Source organism: Odocoileus virginianus, chromosome 4, assembly GCF_023699985.2.
Source record: "Odocoileus virginianus isolate 20LAN1187 ecotype Illinois chromosome 4, Ovbor_1.2, whole genome shotgun sequence".
Lineage (NCBI taxonomy): Eukaryota > Metazoa > Chordata > Mammalia > Artiodactyla > Cervidae > Odocoileus > Odocoileus virginianus.
In genome coordinates this window covers 24434555-24448294 of record NC_069677.1, presented here as the reverse complement: position 1 = coordinate 24448294, position 13740 = coordinate 24434555, and the positions used below count along the sequence as shown (strand labels likewise).

Genomic DNA, 13740 nt, shown 5'->3' with positions numbered 1-13740 from the left:
GACCTCTGCCATTCAGAGCAGGCCCCCTGGAGGTGGATAGGGACTTGCCCCCTCGCACCATCACCCCCCCCCTCGCCCCCCCCGCCCCCTCCCCCAGAAGGACTGCCACAGGACCGACCCAGGCCTGAACCCCTTTCTCCCTGATCCCTGCCATCCCTGGTCCCTGCCATCCTCCGAAGGGACTGGGAGATCTCTCAAGGAGTGGTTGATCTGAAACTCATAATCTCCCAGCCCCAACCCCCCGCCCCATACCCTAGGCTTACTCTGTGGCTGCTGATGTGAGGCAGGGCTGTGGCCACTGTGGCAGGAGTCCCAGCCCTTCTGAGCTGGGTGCTCTGTTCCCAAATGCCTCCCTCGTGCCTCCATCCCATCTGGTGACGGAGAACCCTGAGCTGCCAGTATGAGCTGAGAAAGAGGTGGAGGCCTCGCAGGAGGAGGAATCCTGGCAGGCGGGCAAGTTGCAACAGGTGGACCAGGGCTGCGGCGTGCAGACCGTGAATCACCTGGGTCCCCGCTGCTTACTGGACATAGCTGGAATAATGACAATAATAATAGAGATCCAGGGTGCTGTTATTAACGCCCCCTGTCCTCTCAAGGATGGTATCTCTTCTCCATCCATCTGACAACCCTCGCGGGGCGGGGGAGGGGGGGGCAGGGAGTTGCTGAGGGCAGAGATTTTGTTGCTCTGTCTTAAATATGGGGAAAACTAAGGCCAAAGTTATTTTCCGCTGAACCTAGGTAGTCCTGAGGAAAAGACTGCTTCCCAGTGTCGTCCTGATGTCGGGAGAGTCACGCAGCCCCACAGTTTCTGGTTCTCCTCATTGGCAAGCTGTAGGCTCAGGTTTTTGTTTATGAGCTCTCACAGTCTTTCCTCTAATCTTCACTTACAACAGACTTAGGGGTAGGGATGATTATTATCCCCATTTCACAGCTAAGGAATCTGAACTTCAGAGAGGTTAGGTAACTTTTCCATGGTCACACAGCAAAGGAGTGGCAGAGCCAGGATTTGAACCTGCTGGATTGACTGTGCCTTCTCAGGCTCCTGTGCCATCCACAGTCAAGAATCCCAGCATCTCCAAGGCTGGCTTCCAAGCCTCTCCTGACCTTTCTCCATTGCCTTCCCCACTCGGATTCACGCTATCTCAAGATTAGGGCTCTTCCCAGAGTTCCCTGGAGGACAGCTTTCATTTTCATCTATGAGCAGCCGTGGAAAAGTAGAGACTCAACACTTTAATTCTGGGGTCTTAGTAATTATCTTGTATCTACCACCCACTCAACTCTACCCACTAGTTATTATAATAACAACAATAATAATTTAGGGAAGCAATGATGATGATCACAGCCTTCACTGATTCCCCACATCGGAGGCTGGACAGAGATAGATACAGTCTCGCCCTTTTTAAAATTTCATGATGGTTCTGGATTTGGAAGTCAGGAACATTGTATTCTAGTCTTGGTTCTGGCAAGGATATCAGACAGCATGTGGCTGAGTGAGCCCCTAATCACTCTGTGCCTTTATTTTCCCCTCAGTAAAATGGGAATAACAGTCTTGCAAGGTGAAGTGCTTTAAGCTTCTTGAGAGAACTTGGTAATAGGACTATTTTTTCTTTACACATCACCACTCCATATTTACCATTTAAAAAAGGCCCAGGAGCCTGATGCCTCAGTGATGCATTCATTGTCTTCACGCCCCAGTCTCCCACTGCTCTGGCTGCCCAGGCCTGGGGGGAGGGTGCTGGGTCGGGGCTGGGGCAGGGGCTGATCTCTGCCTTGCAGTGGGAGTCTTACTTTTCCAGTTCTTATCCTCAATAGCTGCCTCCGCCAAGGCCCTGGAGCTAGAAAAAGCGAGGCTATTGCCTGAGCGCAATAAATGCTTTTATTAGCCCTTTTATTAATGATGGTCGGTATTCGTTGAGAAGCTGGGACAATAGTTATTCCAGTAAAAGGATATTAAGCTCCCGCAGACAGGCCGTGTATATCTAACAAGCTCTGGCCCCCTCCTTCCCCCGCCATGGCTTTATTAGGATGCAGCACACCCCTGGCCTCCTAGCAACTCCAAGAAGAGAGAGGAGGGGTGGGGGAGGAAAGGATAAGCTGGTGTCATTAAACACACAGCCCTTTTCAGAGGTTACGGTAAACCAATCACAGGAAGCTTTTGCTTCCCCCTTGAGGGCTGGGGAGCCTGTGTGATTTTTGCCTTTTTTTTTTCTCTCTTTGCTGCCTCTGGGTTCTTGGCTATTTTACAGCCAGAGCTGCTAGTGATGAGTTGGTAAAGGAGGAGGACATCCTTGAACCATTTGTTAAATTTGAGACCATTCCCATTCTTTATTTTCAGCCATTTTATGTTATTTTAAATTTAACAAACACATTTGTAATACTTACTGTATGCGGCAGTGTTCTGAGCGCTTCTCAAATATTTATTTAATCCTCATAACATCCCTATGAAGCAGGTACTATTATTATTTCTATTTCATAGATGAGGAAACTGAGGCTCAGAGAAGAGAAGTGACTTGCCCAAGGTCACACAGCTGGTAAGTAACAGAACCAAGTTTGAACCTATACAGTTGTCTCCACTGTACTCCATCTGAAATTGAAATTGAGTGTGAAAAGAACTGGAAAGTATTTCTAAAATTCAGCAGCTTTATCACTTTACCAAAAGGAATGAGATATCTTCATATAAGTAATATATAGTAAATTATAATAACAACCCTGAAATTCAGAATATCTGTGAGTTGAAAGCATCCTTAAAGATCATCTGATCTGATCCTCTGATGAATACTAGAACTCTCTCTGCAACATCCCTCATGTGTGATCCTCCAGCTTTTGCCTGAATTTCTCCAATGACAGGGAACTCATTACCTCATCAGGCAGATTATTCTAGCTTGGCACACTTCTCACTGTTACAAAAGAAAGTTCTTCCTCAGACCAGACTGAAATTTAGCTCCCTGTTACTTATTCTCATGTAGCTACCTTTGTCTTCTCAAACTGGGAAAGAAAAAAAAAATCTCCAGTTTGTATAGGAGATCAGTCTTAAAACACTTAAAAACAACTTTCATGCCCCCTTATATCTTTTTCCTCTTTGGGATTAAACTTCCTTAGTTCTTTTATTGTTCTCATTTGTTATAATTTCCAGATTCTCTGTCTTCCTGTTTCCACCCCTCAGAGGTTGTCAGTGTTCATCCCAGAGCAGTGTCAGAAGGAAGCACAACACATCAGGTGTGGTCCAGGAGTGCTGAGAGCAGGATCACTTCCTGCTCTCCTTCACTGATGCAGCCTAAACTCACCTCAGGTGCTCTGAGAGTCACATTATACCCTTGACTCACAGTGAACTTTGACTTCCCAGGTGGCTTAGTGGTAAAGAATCCACCTGCCAGTGAAGGAGAGGCAGGAGACTCTGGTTTGATCCCTAGTTCAGGAAGATCCCCTGAAGGAGGAAATGGCAACCCACCCTCTCCAGTATCATTGCCTGGGAAATCCCATAGACAGAGGAGCCTGGTGGGGTACAGTCCACGGGGTTGCAGGATCACGCATGACTGAGCATGCACGAATACTGAACTTGCAACCAATATGTGGCTCTTTTAGCTCCCTCTTCCAAATTCTGAAATTATACTGCTGTGCTGGGTTTTTGTTTTGTTTTGTTTTGAGCCCAAGGGTAGTAAATTTCATCTTGTTAAATTCAGTTCCTTGTCCAATCTATCAAGGTAAACTTGGAACCTTACTCTTTTACCCTACTTAATAGTGATTTTGTATCATCTGAAATTTTGATAAATATGCTATCTGTGTTCCCATCCAAGTTGTCATCAATTTTTTTTTAAGCTGAATAGGAAAGTTTCCAAGGCTAGGTTTGTGGAGGAAGATGAGGTAAAGCTAGAGTGGTTCCAAAAAGACATTTTCTTTTTGGATTGACAGTGGTTCTTGGTGTTGTGCACTTTCTGGGAATGTGAGTGTCTGGGTAACTGAGTAAAGACTCATCCAGCAGCATCACTTCGGCATCAGAGCTTGTGACCCATGACGAGGCAGGAAGGCAAATATTGATAACTTGGTTCATAGATCTTATTGCTTCCTATATACTCTCTGCTGACAAGTACTGAGAGTTGAAAGGGAGGATGTTATGAAATAGAAGCAAGGCTCACTGTGAGGAGATAAACAGGACTCCCAGACCAGGTGATTGCTGTAAGCATTGAGATCTCCAGAAATGAAAAAGAAGACATTCTTGGAGCAAAGACAGAGCTAACAACAACAACAAAAAAGAGCTTTGGCACACTGCATGGAGTTTGAATAAATTTTTCTCAGCTTGAACAGCCATTCTCTTCTGTCATTCCTCAGAGGTCACACCTAAAAGCCAAAAGAATCAGACTGAGGCCACCTTATGGGGGTTCACAGCAGGGAGGGTCTCTGTTTATGCCAGAGGGTGTTGGAAATCAATTTAATGTCAAAGTCCTCCTCCCCAGCCCACTCATACCATGCACCACAGGGGTGTATTTTTAAATGTCTTTCTAATATTCACTTAAATTACTCTTCTCCTTGCCCATTTTAACACAGTCTTTTTATTCTCTAGTTCCCACCTCTTCTCCTCCACAGTCTCTGCCCTGACCCCCTCAGGAGTCTGGTGGGCTGTGGTGTCCCAGGCGCCTGAGTTGGATGCAGCTGTGGGGCTGGAGGTCAGTTTTGGTGCCTGGGGGTAATTATTGGTGCCTGGTTACCAATAATTGGATTTCCAATAATTGGCTGTCTTGGATTTCCAAGACAGTCAAGAAGGAGAAATGGGACCAGGCTGCCAAGTCCACGTATGCCGGCTTGTGAGAGAGCCTGGAGCCAAGGCGGAGCCAATGTCAGGGGCAGACAGAGCAGTAGGTGCCAAACTGATGAGCACGCAGGGTTTTTAATGTGTCTCTGGTGGCCAAGGAAGAGGCATGCTTCTTGGGGCTAAGGGCCCAGGCTGGCAAAGAACATCCCCAGCCCCATGCCTCCCTACTCCATACTCCAGCTCTGATGCCCATCTCAGACTCTTTCTTGCTCCCACAATGCACTGGGATGCTATTTTAATCCATTCAGGCTGCTATAAGAGAAACACCATAGACTTGGCAGCTTCAAAAGCAAACACTTATTTTTCATACTTCCGGAGGCTGGGAAGTCCAGGATCAAAGTGCCAACTGATTTAGTGTCTGGTGAGATCCCATTTCCTAGATCACAGATCGTCATTATATTACTGTGTCTACCTGACAGAAGGGGTGAGAGAGTTCTCTGGGGTCTCTTTATTTTATTTATAATTTTTTGGCTGCACTGTGCCATGTGGCACACAGGATCTTGGTTCCCTGACCAGGGTTTGAACCCATGCATCCTGCATAGGCAGCAAGGACTCTTAACCACCAGACCACCAAGGAAGTCCCTGGGGTCTCTTTTAGAAGGGCATGGATCCCATTCATAAGGGCTCCGTGCTCGTGACTCAATCACCTCCCAAAGGCCCCACCTCCTGTTCAGTTCAGCTCAGTCACTCAGTCGTGTCCGACTCTTTGTGAACCTATGAACCGCAGCATGCCAGGCCTCCCTGTCCATCACCAACTCTGAGTCCACCCAAACCCATGTCCATTGTGTCGGTGATGCCATCCAACCATCTCATACTCTGTTGTCCCCTTCTCCTCCTGCCCTCAATCTTTCCCAGCATCAGGGTCTTTTCCAATGAGTCAGCTCTTCGCATCAGGTGGCAGCTTCAACATCAGTCCCTCCAATGAACACCCAGGACTGATCTCCTTCAGGATGGACTGGTTGGATCTCCTTGCAGTCCAAGGGACTCTCACGAGTCTTCTCCAACACTGCAGTTCAAAAGCATCAATTCTTCACCACTCAGCTTTCTTTATAGCCCAACTCTCACATCCATACATGACTACTGGAAAAACCATAGCCTTGACTAGACAGAAAGTAATGTCTCTGCTTTTTAATATGCTGTCTAGGTTGGTCATAACTTTCTTTTCAAGGAGCAAGCGTCTTTTAATTTCATGGCTGCAATCACCATCCGCATGACACCACCACATCAGGGATGACACAAGCCTTCAGTCTATAATCGACTTGAATTGTCCATCTACTGGACATGATGCAGTAGATCATGCCCACTCTCAACTCAGGAGGTGCATTCCTTCCACTCAAAGGGCCTGTAATCAATGTAAGAGATGCTCCTGTTACCTGCTTCAGCTTGTTGGAGCCCCACTAGGTGGACCACCCCCACCTGACCTCCCTGCTTGGTTAGGTTTCAGGGAGTTGGCCACTCACCATCGGGTCCTGTGCGCAGTAAGATCTGAACTCAAACAGGGGGCTGGTCACCCTCAAAAAGATGGAAACCACTTATCTGAATACAGTCAACATTTCCATTAATTTAGTAATGGCTACAGTGGTAAAGAATCCACCTGCCAATGCAGGAGATGCAAGAGATGCAAGTTCAATCCCTGTGTTGGGAAGATCCCCCAAAGGAGGAAATGACGACGTACTCCAGTATTCTTGTCTGGGAAATCCCATGGACAGAGGAGCCTGGAAGACTACTGTCCCTGGGGTCACAAAAGAGTCAGACGTACTTAGAGACTAAAAAAACAACAAACTTGTTCAGTTAGGTTACTGAAAAGATGAGTGTAAACAGAATCTGTTTTTTAGCCATATATATTAAGGGAGTACATAAACCAAATCAACCCTTAAAGTTTCTCTGGATTGAGTATTTCACTTTACAATTTAAGTCACACTGATCTAGTTAAAGGCCATAGGCTGTATTATTATTTTCTGTTATTAGCCAAATTTTTGTTTGCTTGTGGTCTGATTCTTTCAGGTGTAGGCTTGTGTTAATTTGTAGGGTTGAGTTATTTATGTCATATTACAGTCTAGTTTATCCACTTTCTTTGTGTTTTCCTCTCAAGATGATCACCAATTCAAAATGAACTTAAACCCTAAGCCCAGGAGTGGGACAAAAGGAGTGAGAATGGGACTTGAGAGAACGGAAGGATCATCTCTTGGTATTTTGGCCCAGTTGTCCTAGACCCCAAAGGCATACGGAAGCACTCAGCTCACAGGGGAGGGAAATAGGAAGATAACAAAGATAAAAACACCAACTCCACCCAAATGACTCAAATGAAGGCGCGTCTTGGAGTCTTTTTGTCTTTTTGTTTTCCTGAAACTCGAGGCCTGAACCTAGGAGAGCACTGTCCAGCTGCCTCTGCTCAGATGGGAGCTTCATAAATCTCCAGAAAGTGGCTGACCCTTTCTCTTCTCTCTTTGGCTCTGTTTCCTTCTTTGCTGAGGGTCCTGATTTGTCAGAGCAGGAGGGAATTGCATCAGTCAATTTTGAATCAGACAAAACAAAACCAAAAGGACAGCCTTCCTTGGAAATGAAAAAATACTGGTGGGAATTTTTTTTTCCACCACTCCTGACTTACTAAGCAGCACTAAATATATTAGAGGAGAGTAGACAGGATTTCAGATATATGAAGGGGAGCAGCAATTTGAACCCTGAGTTGGGTGGGGCTTGAGTAGGAAAGCAAAGGTATGGATTCAGCCTCATGATTCTCCCTCTCCCCCTGCAGGTGAGAAGAGGTGAAGAGACAGAAGCAGTGCAAGTATGAAGGTGTACATCTGCAGGAATGCCCCTGTACATGCCGCTACAATGAGTGAACAGAGAAGAGTACAGGAGAGGAAAAGAAAAGGTGAGTGAAGTTGAAAAAGAAAATACTCAGGTCAGTAATAGTGATCATAGGAACCATTAAGGGTAAGAGTGATAATAAGAACTATATGCTGCATTCATCCATTCAACATGCATTTGTTCACTGCTGCTCTAGGCCTGGCATGTTCTAGGGTCTGAGGATACAGCGGTAAATAAAATTAAGCCACTCCTTCAAGAAGTTCTAGAGTAATACATGTCAGGCAGGTAACATTCCTCATCTCATCTATTGACCCTGTGAAGTGATTACTGTTATCCCATCCTACAAATGATAAAACTGAAGCACAAAGAAGCTTTTATAACTTGGCCAAGTCTCACAGCTGAGCCAAAATTTGACCTCAGGTCCCTCTGACTCCAGAGCCCCTAGAGTGTTATATGCACCCTCCACTAGTGAACCCCCAGTGAAGCCCCACTGGCCCAGCTTCAGTGGTGAGAACTCATTGGAGTGACCATTTTCCCTCCTTGAACTTGATTCTATCCATCCATGGCAAAGGGGATGGATTCACTGATCTCTAAAGTCCCTTCCCGCTTATTTGGAAACATATTCTATACTGATATCCTCCCTGCCCCCAAGTGCTTCTCACGGAGATGAGCGGGAGGAGCTCAGTGGATGTTCAAAAAGAGATGACAGCCCAGAGTAATGTTTCCCACACTGGGTTCCAAGGATTTCTTTCCCGGGATTCTGAAGTTTTCTATGAGAATTTGATGTTTGTGAAACAGATTCCTTGAGAGCCCGAGAGCCCTCAGTTCCAGAGAGAAGCAGTCCTGGAGTTGCCCTCTGAGGACCAGCAGAGGAGGGAAAATGATGGGGTGGAAGGAAGGATGGGGAGAAGGGTGTGCTGGACCTCGGGAAGCAGCCTGTCTGGGCAGTTACCTTTCTTCCTGGAGGTACAGGACTGGGGCAGTCCCAGCACAGCCCCTCCCTTCCCGTGCCTTCTTTAAATACGTGCAAGTCATGGGGGAGAGTGGCTTAAGAGGGAGGGGTTACAGGTATATTTAAAGCTGTTTCACAGCAAAAACCAACACAACTTTGTAAAGCAATTATCCTCCAATTAAAAAAAGACTTTCTCTCTAAAAAATACCAGCAAGTCCACATGCCCCCTGAAGCTGGGAGAGGTGAAAGGCAGTGGGGGGATGGGCAGGGGGGGGTCCAAGGCGGTTCAGGGTGCACCTAGAACTTTGAGGGTCAGGCTAGAGCATTTGAGGGGGGAGGGGCATGCTGCCAAATGGTCATGGGCGCCCCAAAAAGGTGGGAGGGGTCCCAGCTCTTCCCCTTAACCCCAGCTCACCTCACCTGGCCAGTGAGGCGAGAATGTGAGCCCAGCTTGCCCAGGAGCTAAATGCAGCCCAGGTCCCCCTGATAAGCTTAGTCAACTTATTAAATTACACAGGAAAAATAGAGATGGAATATTAATTCCGCACACCTCTCCCCTCTGCCTGGGGAACCTGCCTTCTCTGGGTTTCACTTTTCAAAGCCTGAAATAGATATGGAGATTTTGTGCTTAATTAAAGGAGAAGGGTGCTCACTTCAAGTCTTTTCAAAATCATTTTGGTTCTGAGCTCAGTGGAGCCAGTGAAGACCCAGTCACCATCTGGCAGGAAAGGTGTTAACTTGGAGTCTCCGGTCAATTCTAGACATCAGATTCAGAAACAAAGAGAATTAATTTCGGAGTCCCACTTGGCCGGCCCCTCCTAGCTGGTAAGCCGAGAGCCTCTGTATTGACTTGCTAGGTATTAAAAAGTTAAGTCTGCTAGGTCACCTGCAACACAGAATGCCAGGTGCCAGAGCCCGTCCCACCAGGCAGGATTATCTTATCAGCCAGGCTGATAACACTCAGGAAAGCCTGGCCATAAGGAGCAAATATTTATAAGCCCAACACCTTTCAGTCCATAACAGATTAGGCACAGGATGGCAGCAAGCGCAGGCTGCTGAGTTAGCAATCAGCTCTGGGCTTCGGAGCCTGGTTCCCGATCAGAATCTTCCCATGCGTGTTCGGCTCATGAAGAAGGCATGTTGATTACTGAACTGTGTAGGAGGCACTTTCCCACCTATTCCCTCACCGGACCCTCATGACAGCCTGGTGAGGGAGTTATTGTGTTACTCCCATTTTACTGTGGAAGAGACTGAAGTACAGAAAGCTTCACTGATTTGCACTTTCACATTGCTAGCAAGTGGGACTTAAACTCAGGTTTTCTGGTTTCAGAACTTGTTTGTTTTCTAAGCTGCAGCAGTGGCCTTGACTGGTTCTCACTTGGCCATGCTTTAAATTCACAGCTCCCCAAGGAGTCCCTTGTGCCCCTTAATTCCCTGGTCACAAGCTTCTCTCACTTGGCAGATGAGGCCAACCAGAATCTGATGAAGAGGGAAAAGGAGATAGTGACCCCAAGGGAACAGTCACTAAAATATCCCTGGCCCCAAAACACATACATCCCTGTGGGCTCTCCGAGGGCTTGGAATTCATTCCTTTGGGTCTCCTGGTCTTTTGTGTTTATTCATTCTCCCTGGGAGAGGTGATTAAATGATTAGATGCAAATGAATTAGAATGAGAGGTTATCCTTGGTGTCAGAGGAGGTGTCCCTGATTGGAGGGGTCACTGGTTCCCTCTGTGCTAGTGTGGAGGGAGGCTGGGGGGAACCTGGAGGAAGCCCCCTCCCTCTGGGTCTTGGGTTTCTTCTCTGCCAAAGGAGACTAAATGATCTTAGACATCCCTACTTCCTGAACCTCAGAAAAATCTCCGGGGATGAGGAGCTCCATAAACCCTTCTCTTTTCATCCTCAGCCAGGAGAGCAGGAGTATTCTGAGGAAGCAACTTCTAAACTGACTGCAGAAGAGGTGAGTAGCTGGGGTCAGGAAGCAGCCCGTGCAGAGGCCTGGAGGTGAGTGCCAACATGCGTGTCTGAGCAACTGTGGTCCCAAAGCTTAGGTTACAAGCGGTTGAGAGATGAGGCTCAGAGATAAGCAGGACCCAGATTACAAAAAGTCTTGTAAGACCATGTTAAGGAGTGTGGGCTTTATCCTAAGAGCAATAGGGAGCCAGAAAGGAGTTAAAGCAAAGAAGTGGCATGACAGTAGGCATGTTTTAATACTTTCCCTCTGGAACAAATCTGGAGACTAGATTGGAGGGTGGGGAACGGAAGAAGGTGATGGGAAGAGCAAAGGCAGTGGGAGAGAGAGACCCCACCTGAACTTCTTTCTGCTTCCCACCCCCTTCCTCTGACCTAGGTTGGCCTGGTTATGACACCTGTATTTGCAAGAGTAATACTACTGGGCTTCCTAGGTGGCTCAGACAGTAAAGAATCTGCCTGCAATGTGGGCGACCCCAGTTTGATTCCTGAGTTGGGAAGATCCCCTGGAGAAGGGAATAGCAACCCACTCCAGTATTCTTGCGGGGAGAATCCCCTGGACAGAGGAGGCTGGTGAGTTACAGTCCATCAACTTGCAAAGAGTCAGATATGACTGAGCGATAAACACTTTCACTGTTTCACTATTTATGGTTGCTTCCTTTGTGCCAGGCACTGTGTGGGGTGCTGTCTGTGCTTGTCTCATTTATGCCTCATGGTAACCCTACTAGGTAGGAATGCTTACCGGAATTTATGGATGAGAAAACTTGGGTCAGAGAGGCCAGGTGTCTTGCCCTGGGTCACACGGCTGGTAAATTGCCTCAGCACTACACAGGCAGAGATGTGGCTCATTGTTTTTAACCATGGGTGCCCTGCCCCCTGAGATGCCATCCCCACGGTTAGCCTGCACTTTCAGGGCAGGATGGAGCTCTGTTGGTCAGCTTCCAGCAGCAGAGGAGAATTGGAGTGGAGGTCCTAGTTAGCACAGATGTGATTGGCCGTGGGTCCCCTTTAAACAAGCTGTGTGGTGCATCTGGAGAGGGTGAGAGGTCTCTGGGAGCGTTTGGGATCCCATGGCTGGTTCGCCTTTTGGGTCAGAGGGGAAACAGAGCTGGGCCTGGGGCAGGTTGTGGTGCTACAACCCCCCTCTCTATCCACCTCTCACATGAAGGGGCCTCTCAGAAGCCTTGGGGCTTCAGGAATCACTTCCCAATCCAGAGGAGAGCCAAGAAGTCACACTTGGCAGAAACTAGAGAATGCAGAGGGAGAATGGCTATTACTTCTTTCCCACACTGCCTTTTCTAGAGGGGGAATAGGACCCCAGGTCTGGGTCAGGGAGCTCTGAAGGGCACCCCAAGGTGGTTAGCACAGGGGCAGTGCCCCCAAAGGCCAGGTAGAGTAGAAGGGTAGACTGACATCCCTGATTTGATTCCCCCCAAATCACTGGAGACCCCCAGTGAAATTCACCCACTTCTATCCCATGATACAGAACAAAGAGGTTACTTTGCTGAGAGCCAGGAGTGCAGGCTTCTGTGCTGGGCCCTGCCACATCAGGATGGGTAACCTTGGAAAGGTCCTTCTCCTATTTCTTTTCCCCCACCGAATGGGGTGAGCCCTAAATGCCCCCTCTCCCAGCCCTGGAATCCAAGTCTCCAGGGTCTGGATGAGCCTGTGTGGTCCAAGCTGGCTGGCTTCACAGCCCTCTCCAGTCATGGCGGCCCATCCTCTCTCCCAGGGCCACCCTGGAGCCAGGCTAGAGAGCAAGCCAGAGGTTCTGCCCCTGCCCCATCCCCCCAAGCCCCCACTTCCCCACTCCCCCCTTACTCTAGGAGGACACCAGCTCTTCTGGGTTTGCTCTGTCAGTTGGATAGGGCTGGCTTGCACCTGCAGAAGGGCACACTAATTTATTTTGCATCATTTTGCATTACCTGGCTCCTGGGCCTCCAGCTTGACATGCAGATTTATGTAAAAGAGACCCGACATGCAAATGAGCCAGGCCTGCCACTTGTTTTAGTAACAGGCAGGGCCGCCTCACTGGCTCCTCCGGCCCAGCTGTTCTCCCCACAGCCCATGGATCTCTCAGGCCAAGGCCCGTCTCCCTGCTGCGATGCCTCTGCTCTGCTCTGCTCTGCTCAGAGCTCAGGCCAGGCGGGAAGTCAACTTGACAGCGAGGTTAGAAAGAAGAAAGCTCAAACCCTGCTTCCCCAAGGAGTTTCCGGCTGTGACCTGTTAGGAGACAGTGGAGAGATAAAGACAAACACCCGCAACCGACCAGAGAGAAAGAGGCCAACTGAGAGAAAGGTGCACCGGGACTCAGAGGGGCCAGGAGTCAGGGCTGCACACGAAACAAGAGTGAACGGAGAGGGGTAGGCAGATGGACAAAGAGCAGGTGAAGCACAAAGTCAGAGAGGGGGAGAAGCAAAAAAAAAAAAAGCCAGCAGAGACAAGAGACAGGAGAGATGGGGACACAGGAGGGGGATGCTGATGGAGGGGGCGGACACCAAGAAAGGAACAGATTTCAGAGCTGCTGTGGAGGAAGAATAAGGATAGAGCAACAGCCGGGCTGCGGGGAAGAAAAGTGAGGGAGGAGTTGGCGATGATGACAGCTTGACGTTGGGGAGTGGGGGAAAGGAGTCACAGGCGGAAGTGACGGGGGAGACCCGTGGGGAGAGACAGGGGAGCTGCCCTGTGAGGAGCCCTGACAGCAACTTGGCTGCCACAGGCAGGAGCCGTGCCACCACCTCGTAAACCGATCCATATCTGCCTAGCTGTGTGTGGGCTTCCGTGCTAGCTCAGTAATCAAGAATCCACCTGCCAATGCAGGAGATGAGGGTTCCATCCCTGGGTTGGGAAGATCCCCTGGAGAAGGAGATGGCAACCCACTCCAGTATTCTTGCCTGGAGAATCCCATGGACAGAGGAGCCTGGTGGGCTACAGTCCATGTGGTCTCAAAGGAGTCAGACTCAACAACAACAGCTATTAATACATGTATACTAACATATCTATAGAACACACTTATAAAGCACACGGATATGCAGTGTAGAAGAAAACATTCTACAGCCATGAGGCTCTAGAGAGGGAGCTTGAGGGGTTGGCTAGTGTGGCAGTAGTCGCTGTGTGTCTATCCTCACAGGACCCAGGGAGAATTCACAGCTGGTCACCCCAACCTTCCGGCTGGAGAGCAGCCAACAGGCTGGTCCAGG

The 13740-nt window shown here is 48.5% G+C and overlaps 1 protein-coding gene across 1 annotated transcript in view; it reads left to right on the top strand.

Moving 5' to 3' along the window:
• Positions 1-13740, top strand: part of VPS8 (VPS8 subunit of CORVET complex) — a 384233-nt gene that overhangs the window by 25398 nt on the left and 345095 nt on the right. Inside the window, exons 2-3 of the mRNA XM_070466284.1 lie at positions 7563-7682; positions 10476-10529. The gene's annotated coding sequence lies outside the window, so the exon portion shown is untranslated. The remainder of the gene's footprint in view (positions 1-7562; positions 7683-10475; positions 10530-13740) is intronic.